Genomic DNA, 12,601 nt, shown 5'->3' with positions numbered 1-12,601 from the left:
TCTGAGTTGAAACTCCTCAAAAAATCAATGGTTTTATTTCTAGTGTCATAAATGAGGTTGAGTACTATTCTGAGTTTTAGGTTAGTTTAGAAGTGAGATAAAATATAATCTAATTTCTGGATTTCCTCAGATGGACCCAATGGCTGGTTTAAGAGTACTATAAATATTATGTACAGATATTATTCAATGATAATTTAAAGGATGTGTCAAAATCCAAATGCCTCCAGAAAGTAAGCAGATCATTTTTGAATTGGATTTAGTGTAAGAATTAGGGAATATAAGAAGTAAAACTGTTGTTATTAGTAAAACAAATCCTGTCTGAAAGAATCATTGGAGGGCTACCTCTTAGCATGCTTCAATATAGGGAATAGAGAAGTTTGGATATAGAGATATCATTTAGAAGTCTTGATACTTTTCTCAATTACTTAAAAATGTATTTATAGAGATTAAGTAAATAAAATTATATATATACACATACATACATACACATGTAAAAACAGATATGAGAGAAAGAAAGAAAGGGAGGTGGAGAAAATTTACTTCAACACAGAACTAATTAGGAGACACAAACATTTACTAAAAAAATAACTTGTCAAGTCCATTTAAATTCTATGACCTACTAATAAATAAATAAATGAATAGCAGTTTGTTTCATGATTTGAGAAGTATCTTTTTCTAAAAGAAAATTTTAATACTGGAGCCAGATTTGCCTTCAAATTTGACATAAAATCTCCGTATTACAAAAGTATTTGTCTTTAATTATTCATTTATAGCTATAATATAATGTATAGTTATCTAATTGTTGTATATATTTTTTGCTTATAAAATAACCTTGGATTTCATGACTAATGGAAATAAAGTAAAATAAATAACACATTGATGATACTGGGTACACATAAAGTAATTTGTATTAACTTTCTTACTTAATCCACACTATACTCCATGAGGTTACATATTATTATCACCATTTTACAGAGTAATATCCTTTGATGCAGAAAGTTTATGAAGGTTTGCCAAAGTCACATAGAGAGTAAATGGTAAAGTGGGCATATGAAACCTAGTTGCCTTACATTTAATCCCATTGTATGTAAATAAAATATTATGTACTTTAGCTTGCCTTTAGAAAACTTTATACTTCTGAATTTGGAGTTGAATAAACCATTTAAAAACATTTAGTGCAGAATGGATTGTAAAACTGTATTTTGGGAAAAGAAAAGCAAGCTCAATCAAATGAATTGAGCTTACATGTGTACTCTAAAAATACATCATTTTATGGACACAGCACAATATTAGTCATTTTATTTTGCCATTTTAAGTTTATCTAATTTGGGCATTCTACAGTTTATGAGTCACTGTCCAGAGGCAAGAAACAGGTGGCACACACAAAGCATAATCAAAGAAAGTTCAATTAAGGGAGTGTGTACAAAGTTGGGGCAGGACTGGGAGAGTGAAGGGAGAGTGAAGAACCCAGCAACTATATAAACAGAGAGAAAGCGTTCGTCATCAGTCCTGAGGGGCAAAAAGGAAGAAGCTGTTAGGAGAGCTCAGCACTTACTACAGCCCTGGGAATGGCCTCCAGACAGCTGTTCTGGCTTTGGTAGAGGAGCACAGGCCCGCCAAACACAGCTGGAAGAGAGGAAATAGAGGAACGGAGGAAATCAGAGCCCTGCATCTCCTTGCCTCACTCTCTGACCTCCAGTGCCCCCGTCAGCCAAACTCAGTGTCTTAGTCAGCTGAAGGCATGGCATACTCATGAGAAATGCATATTTCCTTTCCTATTCAATTAAAGGGCCATCTAATGTCTTTATTTTTTCACCATGACAAAGCACCTCTGTAACAGTAATGAGTAAACTGTTAAGGATTTAATATATATGATTTGTACTTCATTGTTACTATTTCAATCTTGAAAGTATGATTTTCATTATATTCTTAGAGACAAAAATCTCCAGTTTTCAAAATTGAGCAGATTTTGCACATGGGTCATTTGTGGGTAAATCTTTGGCTTTTTAAAAACCGCATTTAAATGATTGATTAAACGGAGTACTTAAGCTGGCATCCAGTAGACAAAAACTCAACTGTATATACCTTTAATGATTTAAAACAAGTTCCTCAAAAATACATATGGAAGAACCATATTTTACCTGATCTGGTTGAAAATCCAATAGAATAATTATTTGTATTGATGATTATTATGTTAGAGTTTGCCAGAGATTTGTAGGGAAAATTATCTTTCATTCTGAACATCTACAACTAAAAATAAGTATATGCCTTAAAACTCATACTTTATTTTTCTTACAGTTTTCAAGTCAAAATATGTAAATAAATGTATTTAAGATATTTCTATACATTTGAAAGTCAGATAAACTTACCTTACAAATTACTGTAGTGTAATTTGTAAATCGTAAGATAAATATTTTTGGCTCTAAAATGCTTGTGAAAGTATTGTAAACCAACTTAAATAACATGTTTTAAAACTTACTAGAAAAAGAATAAAGGATCATTTTATATTTCTTAAAAATATAGTTTAAAAACAACCACAATTGTGGAATTCTCTCTTTTTGATTACCTAGAATGTACTATTGTGATGTGGATAAATGTTAGTTTAAAGCTATTTTCTCTCTCTCCAGTTAGAAGTCCAAGGCCTTAAAAAAAAAAATATATATATATATGGCTGTACTGTGCAGTACTGTGTTAGCAATCTCTTCTGAGCACTTGTGAATAAATTCCTGGGGGATCTTAGCAACACTATCCATGTATATAAATACACACTTAACTTCACACATGATTTTTTCTTAAATGATCTAATAGGACAGTGTTAAAAGTTTAGGAGTTTCTTGAAGAAATAAAAGAAATCACTTTTGTGATTTTGTCACAGTTATGTTGTTTTTGTCCAAAGTTTCCTTAGAGACAATAGACTGTACAGTGTCTTGAAAATCTTGTAAGGCAATAGTCACATCTTTTTTCTTTTTAATTCCTCTATTTTAGTGGGATCTTACTCCATTCTTACTAGTGTTGTGTGGATTTTGTTTTTCCTCTGGTTGTTTATATGACTATTAAACAGCTTTACAGAAAATACTTTTTACAAAATAAAATAACTCATTTGTAAATTTACTTGACACTTGATAAGTAACTGAAGTTTTGACTGATTTGTCTAGCTATTTAACTAAACTGATTAAATCTGTTTGGTTACATATCAACTTAGTAGATAAGTAAATGAAGAAATGGCTATCTGTCTCAGTGCCCACGCAATTTAAATAAACTAGTTAGATAATTTAATTTTATTTCAATGAAAAATGAGTAAAAGAAAACTGTTTTTGTAATTCAGACCAAAAAAATTAAAAACCAAACTTGTGGGCTGTCATCACATTGATTTAGCATATTTAATAGCTTTAGGATTTATTTTTGATTATTTCTGGGTTTTCTAATATTTACGGAATTAAGAGCTACCTGTCAATATTCAGTTAATGTATAATTCCTGTACTTTAAATATGAGTATGAAATAATTTTAAATTGTACCAATTACAATGTTTGTCAAGTGTAAATTAACATTAAGACTGTTTCATATATTCCCATTTTTTTCAAAAAGCAATTATAAGAAGAAAAAAAAAGAACAGAAGAAAGGTGGGATGACTGTAATGAAGTAATGACAGAGCTGTGTCTTCTAGCTGACTCTTCACATTCTTCAAATGTGAGTGCCACGATTATATAATAAGAAGAAAAAGAAAATGTTTCGTTACAAATAAAACCTTAAAATGAATATCACCTCAATTATAGGAGCATTTTTAACTCGGTTCTTAGAGAATATATAAACCATTGAGGATATATAGTTTTAAGTGGGAGGAAATATGATACTATTAAATATCACATAAATACCTTTTTTACTACATTGCCTTATTTGCAAATCCTCTCTTCATTTTTCATACTCATGGTTCACCTGGGTCAGGAAAAACTACATAATACATAAATTGGATATGCACACAAGAAAAATAAATTGTGCTTTCATTTCTGAATATGAAGGGACAAGTTAAAGTAAAAACATCCTTATTGAAAAATAAAAATAACTTCTACTTAAGAAGTATCTCCTGCCGTTGGATCCCTAAGTGTTCTGTATACCCTAATATACACTCATACTACCCTGGAAATATAGAATTGTAGTATAATGACTGTTCATCAGATACATAGAACCCATGTTTCTATATTTTGACATAGATGAGATCAATTCTATTAAAAGTATGTGGGAATAAAAGGAAATTTCTTCAGTTAACCTATGTAAGACCCGTATGGTATAGAGATAGCTAAAGTTTTACACTGATTTTTTTTTAACTTGATATATTCATATTGTTACCTTAGTCTTCCAGTTGATTTTGTTGATAAAGATCAAATGAAATGAAGGTTATATTTGTTTTTTCATTAATTATCATTTCAGTTGTCCATATTTGCAATTTCAAATATTAGGGTGCTCCAGTTTCCTTACAATCGCTGCCCAGGTGGCTAACTGCATCATTTAGTTAATGTACAGTGAATTAAAGAGGGAAAAATGTTAGCATAATTATCTTACCACTGTAAAAATTGGTGACATTTTCTTAAAAACAAATTAGGTTTTATGTTAGTAAAATAGAAAAGTACATTTTTTTTCTTAATCACAGATTATATATTTAACAAGAGTAAAACATTTTTTGTGAAACCTAATACTGAGAATTAGTAGACCTTTTAATGGATGCCTTTGGTGGCAACACTCATTTTTTTTTCTAGAAGAGAAGCTGCTCCAAGGAGTCAAAGTTTGGTGGCTGCACATTAAGGAAAAGACATGGAGAGCCTTAAAGGGAACCAATCCTACCATAAGGAGGAAGGAGAGTCTAGGTTGGAGATTCCTAGAGCATAAACTTGGGGTTCAAGTCTGTAGGACTATTACACTGATCTTAGGGAGAAAGTTAATCACAGAAGCCATGGATATCAATCCATCGGAATGCACAAGAACAGTTTTCAATGTATGTAACAGCACCAAAGCAAATGCACCATGAAGAAATTAGATTCTTCATTTTGCTCTCTTCCTAGAACATGGAAGAACTGAGCTCTTGAGACTAAGAAAACAATTTTTGGACACACAGGAACTGGTGGAGGTGATATTAGTATAACTATTTTTCAGGGTCAGTGGTGCTTAAGTGTTTACTTAGAAAAGTAAATGAGATACAACTGTATTTGAGTCCTGTGTTCATGAAACTCTATATCTATTATAGTCTATTATACAAGGTATCCTGTTACAGTTAGCCCTGATTTAATTCAGCAAATGTTTATTGAACATCTATTATGTATCAGACATTTTAATAATGCTCCATAAACTGTAATACATTTCACCAGTCATTTTTCATCGACAAGCCCTGCTAATTTGTTCAAGTTTAAGCTAATTCATTTCTGAATTGCTTCAACGTGTTTTTTAAGGTCAAAATGACATCTAAATATATTGTCAATTTCTACTCCCTGTATTATAGACACTTTAAAGTATCCACTTAGCTGTGCTCCATTTTTATTGTCCTAATCAGGATATTATTCTATCAAACATGGTTTCACCCATTGTTAGAGATGCTTGTATCCTTATAGAAGACATGGTGATTGTGCCCACGTGGCATCAAATCTTTTGGATAAAAAGGAAAATAATTTCAATTATCCAGATGTTGAGTTTATATAATCTTGTGTTGCCAAATAAATTTTTCTTTATTCTGAAAAGCTTTAATTTGAGAGAATGGAGACTTAAACGTCAGACCCCAAATATTTCTTAGCCCCAGTTTAATACACAGGAATTTGTCTTAAGTTGTAAAGAAGTTATTTCAAAGGTGGACTGATGCAGAAAGGCAAAACCTGATACTTCACAACCACACCCAAAAGAAAATAATCATTCTATTACCATACAAACAAAGGGATTTTCACTTAAACATTCTGTCTTCAAGAATATATTGACAGGTCCTAAATCACCTTTTGTTTACCAACATGTAACAATGCTTTCTTCTTCTTACAAAATAAAAATTAATTAATGAGAGTCACTCCTTATCAAAAATATATTAAAGGACACTTAGCCTGTTTAAAATCTTTTCCTGTTTGCTCTGAAGAAGGATGACCATTGATAAGTAATTCAGGGATCAACTGAATCCATATTGGAACAAAGAGATCCCCTTATGTATATGCGTTTAAAAATCCCTTTCTCTCTCTGCTGTGTTCTGGGTGAATTTCTGGAATTATTCTCCAGTTCCCTACTTCTCTTTGTGTACATCGTAGAGTTTATTGTCTCTATCTAGGTCATTTAACTCACTTTATGAACATTATTCAATTATTTCCAATTCATTAATTTTTCTTTTTTTTTAATTTTGGTAAGAACACTTGACAGGAGATCTGCCCTTTTAACAAATCTTTAAGTATAAAATACAGTATTGTTAATTACAGGCACAGTGTTGTACAGCAGATCTATAAACTTATTCATCTTGTATAACTGAAACTTTATACCCGTTGAATTCTAATTCATTATTTTTCATATCCACTTTCCTTGCTTCATTTCGCTTATCTTTTAAAAATAATTTCCTTTCCTTTTTTATAAATGCTATTTTCACTTACATTTTGAAAATCTTGAGCATGTAGGTTTCACAGTCATTTTTAGATTGCTTTACTCTTCTTTTAGTGAATTTGTCTCTTAATTGTTCATTTTGTTGGCTAGTTTTCAAAGGTTTCCTCATAGATTTTGGAATTTTGGTTTGCTTCCTTAAGTGGAGTGAATTTTCTCTCTCTGCCTTTGTAATTTTTGTTTGTTTGTTTCTTTCTTTCCTCCTTAGGACTCCCCTGGGTCCCCAACACTGGGCCATATTTGCAGTTGTTCTATTAATGTGGCAATATTGTGGGCTCAGGAGCTAAGTCAGCTGGCTGGTATTGATGAAGCCTCTAGTCAACTTCCTCCTACATTCCCAGACAAACGGATTCACAGAAGCCCTGGTTACAGGTAGGACTCAGGAGGAGAACTTTTCCGCCTCCTTTCGAGGGCAGAGGGATTAATAAGTCTCTAATTCAGGCAGTGCCTCTGGCTCCAGTTCTACATGTCATATTGGCTGATTTAGGTTCTCATAGCCCTTCAGAAGATGAAACCCCAGGCCACCTTTCCTTGCTTCGATTCCCAGAACAAGCCAGCAGATCTAGTTTCATTTATTTTGTTTGCTTGCTTCTGTTCCGTTTCTTGTTCATATACATTTTTATTTTTTGACTGTACGTTTTTATTCTATTCATTATTGCTATGTATTTGAAGCAGAGAAAGAACTCAAAGCGTGAACTTGCAATGCCATATAGATTAGGAGTTTCCTTAGCATAGAAATTGTATACAAAAAGGTGAAGTACTAGCTTTGCCTTTGCTCTTTACATAGAAATCATAATAATTACTTAAACAGCTTTTCACAGTGTTTCAGACCCTGCATCTTTATTTCGAAGAGCCTCATCATTTGGAAAGAATGAACATTAAGTTTGTTTCTTACTGCTCATACCTTTTTCTACCACTAAACATTTGTTCTTTTTTATGCAAAAAGAGTGGGATGGTAAAGCCTAGTTATTAGAGAATGACATTCAGGAAAAAATCCAGTAATTAACCTGTTAACCTATTACTTGTTATAGTTCTATTCTAAACATAAAATTCCTGCCAAGGTTTCATAAGTTCTGTATTAGATGTTTTATACTGTTTCATATGTCATTCTTCTTTAACTCAAAAATGTTAAAAGTGACCTTAAAGTGACACCATCTATGTTGCCTGGCTTTGTTTACGTGAATAGCCTCAGGATTTGTGCATGTTGGAGATTCTGACAGCTTTAATTATTCTACACATTTAACTGGTGAGAATTTAATTATTCTAGTGTTCCCAGAGGGCTGATGACATAGGTGAGATATTAAAAAATAAATAAATAAATGAAGGTATGTACAATCTGTGACGCCTTCAGTTTGTGGCTAGGAATATTTTAGAGCCCATAGAATATATCTTTTAAAATCTCCATTTAGCAATTCTTTAATTTTAGTATTTTCCAGATTAGTATCTAAAGGTAACTGAATACAATCTATATATAATATAGATTACTTATTATATATATTATATATTAATATAACATATATAGTTTTTAAATATATGTTTAAAATATTTTAATTTTGAATTAATTTCAGATTTATAGAAGATTCACAAGAACACTTTTTATGTATCCCTCCCTTCACTTAGACTCCTCAGTTGTTATGCAACATTTTAAATGTACGTTGCTTTTGTGATGTGCTTTTATCTTTAAATATTTCAATGAGAGTTTCCTAAAAATAGGAACAATTTTGTTACTTAACCCGGTACATTGATAAAAATCAAAAAATTAACATTAATAAAAATAGTATTATCTAATCTGCATTCCTCATCTAAATTGTGCTAATTATTCCACTAATATCCATTATAACAAGTATGGAAAAATAATTTTTTTTCTGGTCCAGAATTCAACCCACATGTGGCAAATGGCCAATTAATGCCCTTGAATCTGGAACAGCTCCTCAATCTTCGTTGTCTTTCATATCTTTGACTTTTTAAAAAGAGAACAGGCCTGTTGTTTTGTTGAATGTCCTTCATTTGGCTTCCCTGGTGTTTCCTCATGATTGCATTATGAATTTTTGGCAGGAATACACAAAATTAATGTTGCATGGATCCTTCTCAATGCATTATAGCACCAGTCACATAATGCCTAATTTTCCCTTTGTTGGTAAGGTTAACTTTATTTGGTTAAGTTGGTTTCTTCACTTTAAAGTTTCTGCTTTCCCTTTGTAATTAATAATATATTATGGGGAGATATTTTGAGACTATGCAAATATCCCATTACACATATTTCATCCACTCTACTTGCATCCAGATAATTTTTGCCTGAAACAATGATTACGGTCATGCTGTCGCTTCAAAAGTAAGATTAAGTAAAAAAACCCCAGAAATTAGATTTTTCATCAGTAAAGTGAGTGCTAATGCCAATTACACCTCATTTTCTAAAACCTCAAAAATGTGTGCATTTCTCTTGAAAGGCCCTAAAGCAGAATTGAAAAACACGGAAAGAATTTTTATTTTTGCTTAGAAGGACTCAGCATCATAAAGGTGTCAGCTTTCACAAATTCAGTTATAAATGTAATGTAATCCCAATAAAAAGTTGACAGTGAAGTTTATAGGGAAAAATATGCAAAAATAGTCAGGAAATCATGGAAAAAGAAAAGCTGTATGAGAAGGTATTGGCACTACATGTTATTTTAATATATAAATCCTTTTCATTGATGGATTCTGAGGTTGTTTGCAGTTTTGAACTATTTAATATGAATATTCTACTACAGATTTTTGTGAACAGATTTTTTGTCTCTTTTAAATATATATCTAGAAATGGCATTACTAGATAATGGAGCAAGTGAATAAATTTAGTTTATAGGAAATTTCTAAAATATTTCTCAAGTGATGGTATCATTTTAAATTTTCACCAATATTTACGAGAGTTCTGATTACTCCAAATTCCCCCAACATTGACTGGTCAGTCTATTTTATTTTTAGCCCTTCTGGTAGGTGTGGGTATCTCATTGTGGTTTTACATGTTCATATGATAAATCATCCAAGCAATTTCCATCTGTGTAATGGGCACTTGTGTTAATATATCTTCTATTTTAAAGTATCTGTGGTTTTTTTTCTTTTATTATCTACTTGTAGGAGACAAGTATAATCTTCTATATGAGTCTTTTGTCAGATATATATTTTATGAATATTTTCTTTTAGGCTATAATTGTCTATGTATTTCTTAAAGATTTCTCTTGAGCAGAATTTTAAATTTTTTAAAGTCTAATCACTTTTCCTTTTACGGTTATAACTTTCTGTGACCAAGAAACCTTTTCTTGCCCTCAAGTCATAGAGTTTCTCTTCTGTTTTTCTTTAAGATTTGTGGTTTTGTCTTTCATATTTAGGAATATAAATATATTTATATATTTGAACTAATCAATTCAGAGCGTGTAAGGTATGAATGGAGGTCATTTTTTCTGTATGGATATTCAATTATTCTCTCACCGTTGGAAAATCATTATTATACAAATCACATGGCTTTTTTATTTTTGTATAAATTCAATGCTCTTGTAAGAGTAGATCTGTTTCTGATTTATTATTCTCTGTTGCTCTGTTCTTTGATACTTATGCCAAAAAGTAGAGTACTGTTTTGATTATTCTAGGTAGTAAGCCACGAACTCAAAGGGCATACATTCTTATTTTTCTTATTCAAGATATTTTACAATTTCAGTGTCCTTGGCATATCCATATATATTTTAGAAATCTTGTCAATTTCTCTTTCTAAAGAAAGTCCCTGGGATTATAGTTAAAATTACTGTGAGTATCTGAATCAACTAGGGAAGAATTGAAATCTTGATAAAATTGAATTGTCTAGTCCATGAATACTGTACTCTTCATTTTTTCAAATCTTCTTTCATTTTTCTCAGAAATGTGAGAATGCTTTCCAGAATATAGAACACTATTAAAAGTAATTGATTATTGGTGTATCAAAGAAATGTCTCTAGTGAGGAAAATAGGAAACTCTTAATATTTTATTATTTATTTATTCATTTTATTTATTTTGCTGCTAATATTTTTATCGAAGTACATTTGATTTACAATATTAGTTTCAGGTGTACAACTAATGATTCAATTAATATCATTTAGAAACATTATGAAATGAAAATACTTTTATATTTAACAAATTTGTAAGCTGATGAGACCTGTGCATAGTTAATATTGATACTTGAATTGAGGCTCTGGGTCATCTTGATGCTGCACAACTTCACAGCCTTTTGTAAGCCCTTGTATAACTGATCTCGACTCGAGTTTAGTTGCCTGATTATTGTTTCACCTGCGTGTGACCTTGTTCTGCGTGATCCAGTGCAAATCACTTGCTCTCTCTATGACTATTTCCTCAACTCTAACATGCTGAGATGGTGAGATTGTCAGCATTTAAAGATACAGTCAAGGTAAAGCCTTGGAATAATGTTTGAATACAGTTGAGCATCAATAAAGATGACTGCTGTCATTATTATTTTCTTTCTTTTTCCTTCAGCCTGCCAAGCCCTTTCCTGGTTTAAAGTGTTCCTCTTCCCTTTGTATTTTCTCTGCTCCTCTCAGGGAAAATTTCTTTTCATCTTTCATTTTACAGCTTGAATGTTCTCTCCTTGGAAAAGCCTCCCAATCATTTCATGTGACAGCGATCTTTCTGTTCTCTATCTCGGTAACTTGTTACCTCCAAAGAAATTAACATGTTTCTTTAAAACATTTTTCTTTTAATTTGTTTCTTTTTACTTTGCCTATTTGTGTATGATGCCTAATGAGGACATTAGGCACTGTGCTAAATACTATGGTATGGTGTCTAGTGTAGATATTCAGTTAATATTTATCAAATAAATTGTTGATAAGAAATAGGATAGTTCTCATTTTAGAAATGTTGATAATTTGAAAAGATGGGAATTCTACTCAAGAGCCATTAAGTAGTAAGTACCATCTGTAAATGAGTTTTTATTTTGAGATATTAACCAGAATTTGAGTAAGAAAAATAGAAATATAACTATTTCTAGTCTTCACAATAACCTGCAACTGACGTATGACACGAGAGAAGATTTTAAAGATGCCACTTATTGTCACCATAAGGGTCCTCTTTTCTCCAGAATTAACCCTTAAAACACAGTTCCTACAAAATCATTGTTTTAAACAGATGTGTTTGGAGTCCTCATTTATTCATTCAACAAATGTGTATTGACTTTGTTCTAGGCGTGCTAAGCATATTTTTGAGAGCTTAGAAAACAGAACAAAACAGAACTCTTTACAGAGAGCTAGAAGGACATAAGTTTGGGTTTGTTTTTTTGTTTGTTTGTTTGTTTTTTTGGCTGCGTCAGCATTAGTTGCGGCACGTGGGATCTTTGTTTTGGCATGCAGAATATTGAAAGGCACCTGAGCAGAGACTTGAAGGAGGTGACCTATCTTTTGAAATTCATTTATGCTCTGGCCACATAGGACAACTCAAAGTCCTGATATCTTCTGTATTTTCTGACCTCTATCTTCTTGTTTTCACTTTTTTCCTCCACGCAGAACAGATTTTCCTTCTTTTCCATCTCAGCCACCATCCTGCTTATAGCTACTATTACTTTTTAACTTTTTACCTGGTCTCCTGCAATATCCTCTCCTCACCCTATGCTCCTTTAAGCATTACATACAGATAAGTCAGAACCATATTTATTACTGTACAAGTCATTCATGTACTTAAAATTCTTCAAAAGTTCATCTTTGTTCTGATGATAAAAAACAAAATATTAACATGGCTTACCCACCCTGCTCATGTGTCACTGACCACCCCCTGCCTGCCCCTCCCTCATTCTCTGTCTTTTACCAACTTGTTACTACTTTACCTTTCAGGTTCTTAACCCACCATGGTCATTCCTGCGTCAGAGCCTTAGCATGTGCTACCCTTCTACCCCAGCTACCCTTCTCTTACCCCATCCAACCCCTGACATAATCCCTACTCATACTGCAGTCTGCTCACTGTTCATTTCCTTAAGAAACTCT

Source organism: Delphinapterus leucas, chromosome 21, assembly GCF_059928025.1.
Source record: "Delphinapterus leucas isolate spDelLeu-1000000601 "Yukka" chromosome 21, BTC_Dleu_Yukka2, whole genome shotgun sequence".
NCBI lineage: Eukaryota > Metazoa > Chordata > Mammalia > Artiodactyla > Monodontidae > Delphinapterus > Delphinapterus leucas.
This window is presented reverse-complemented; position numbering follows the sequence as displayed.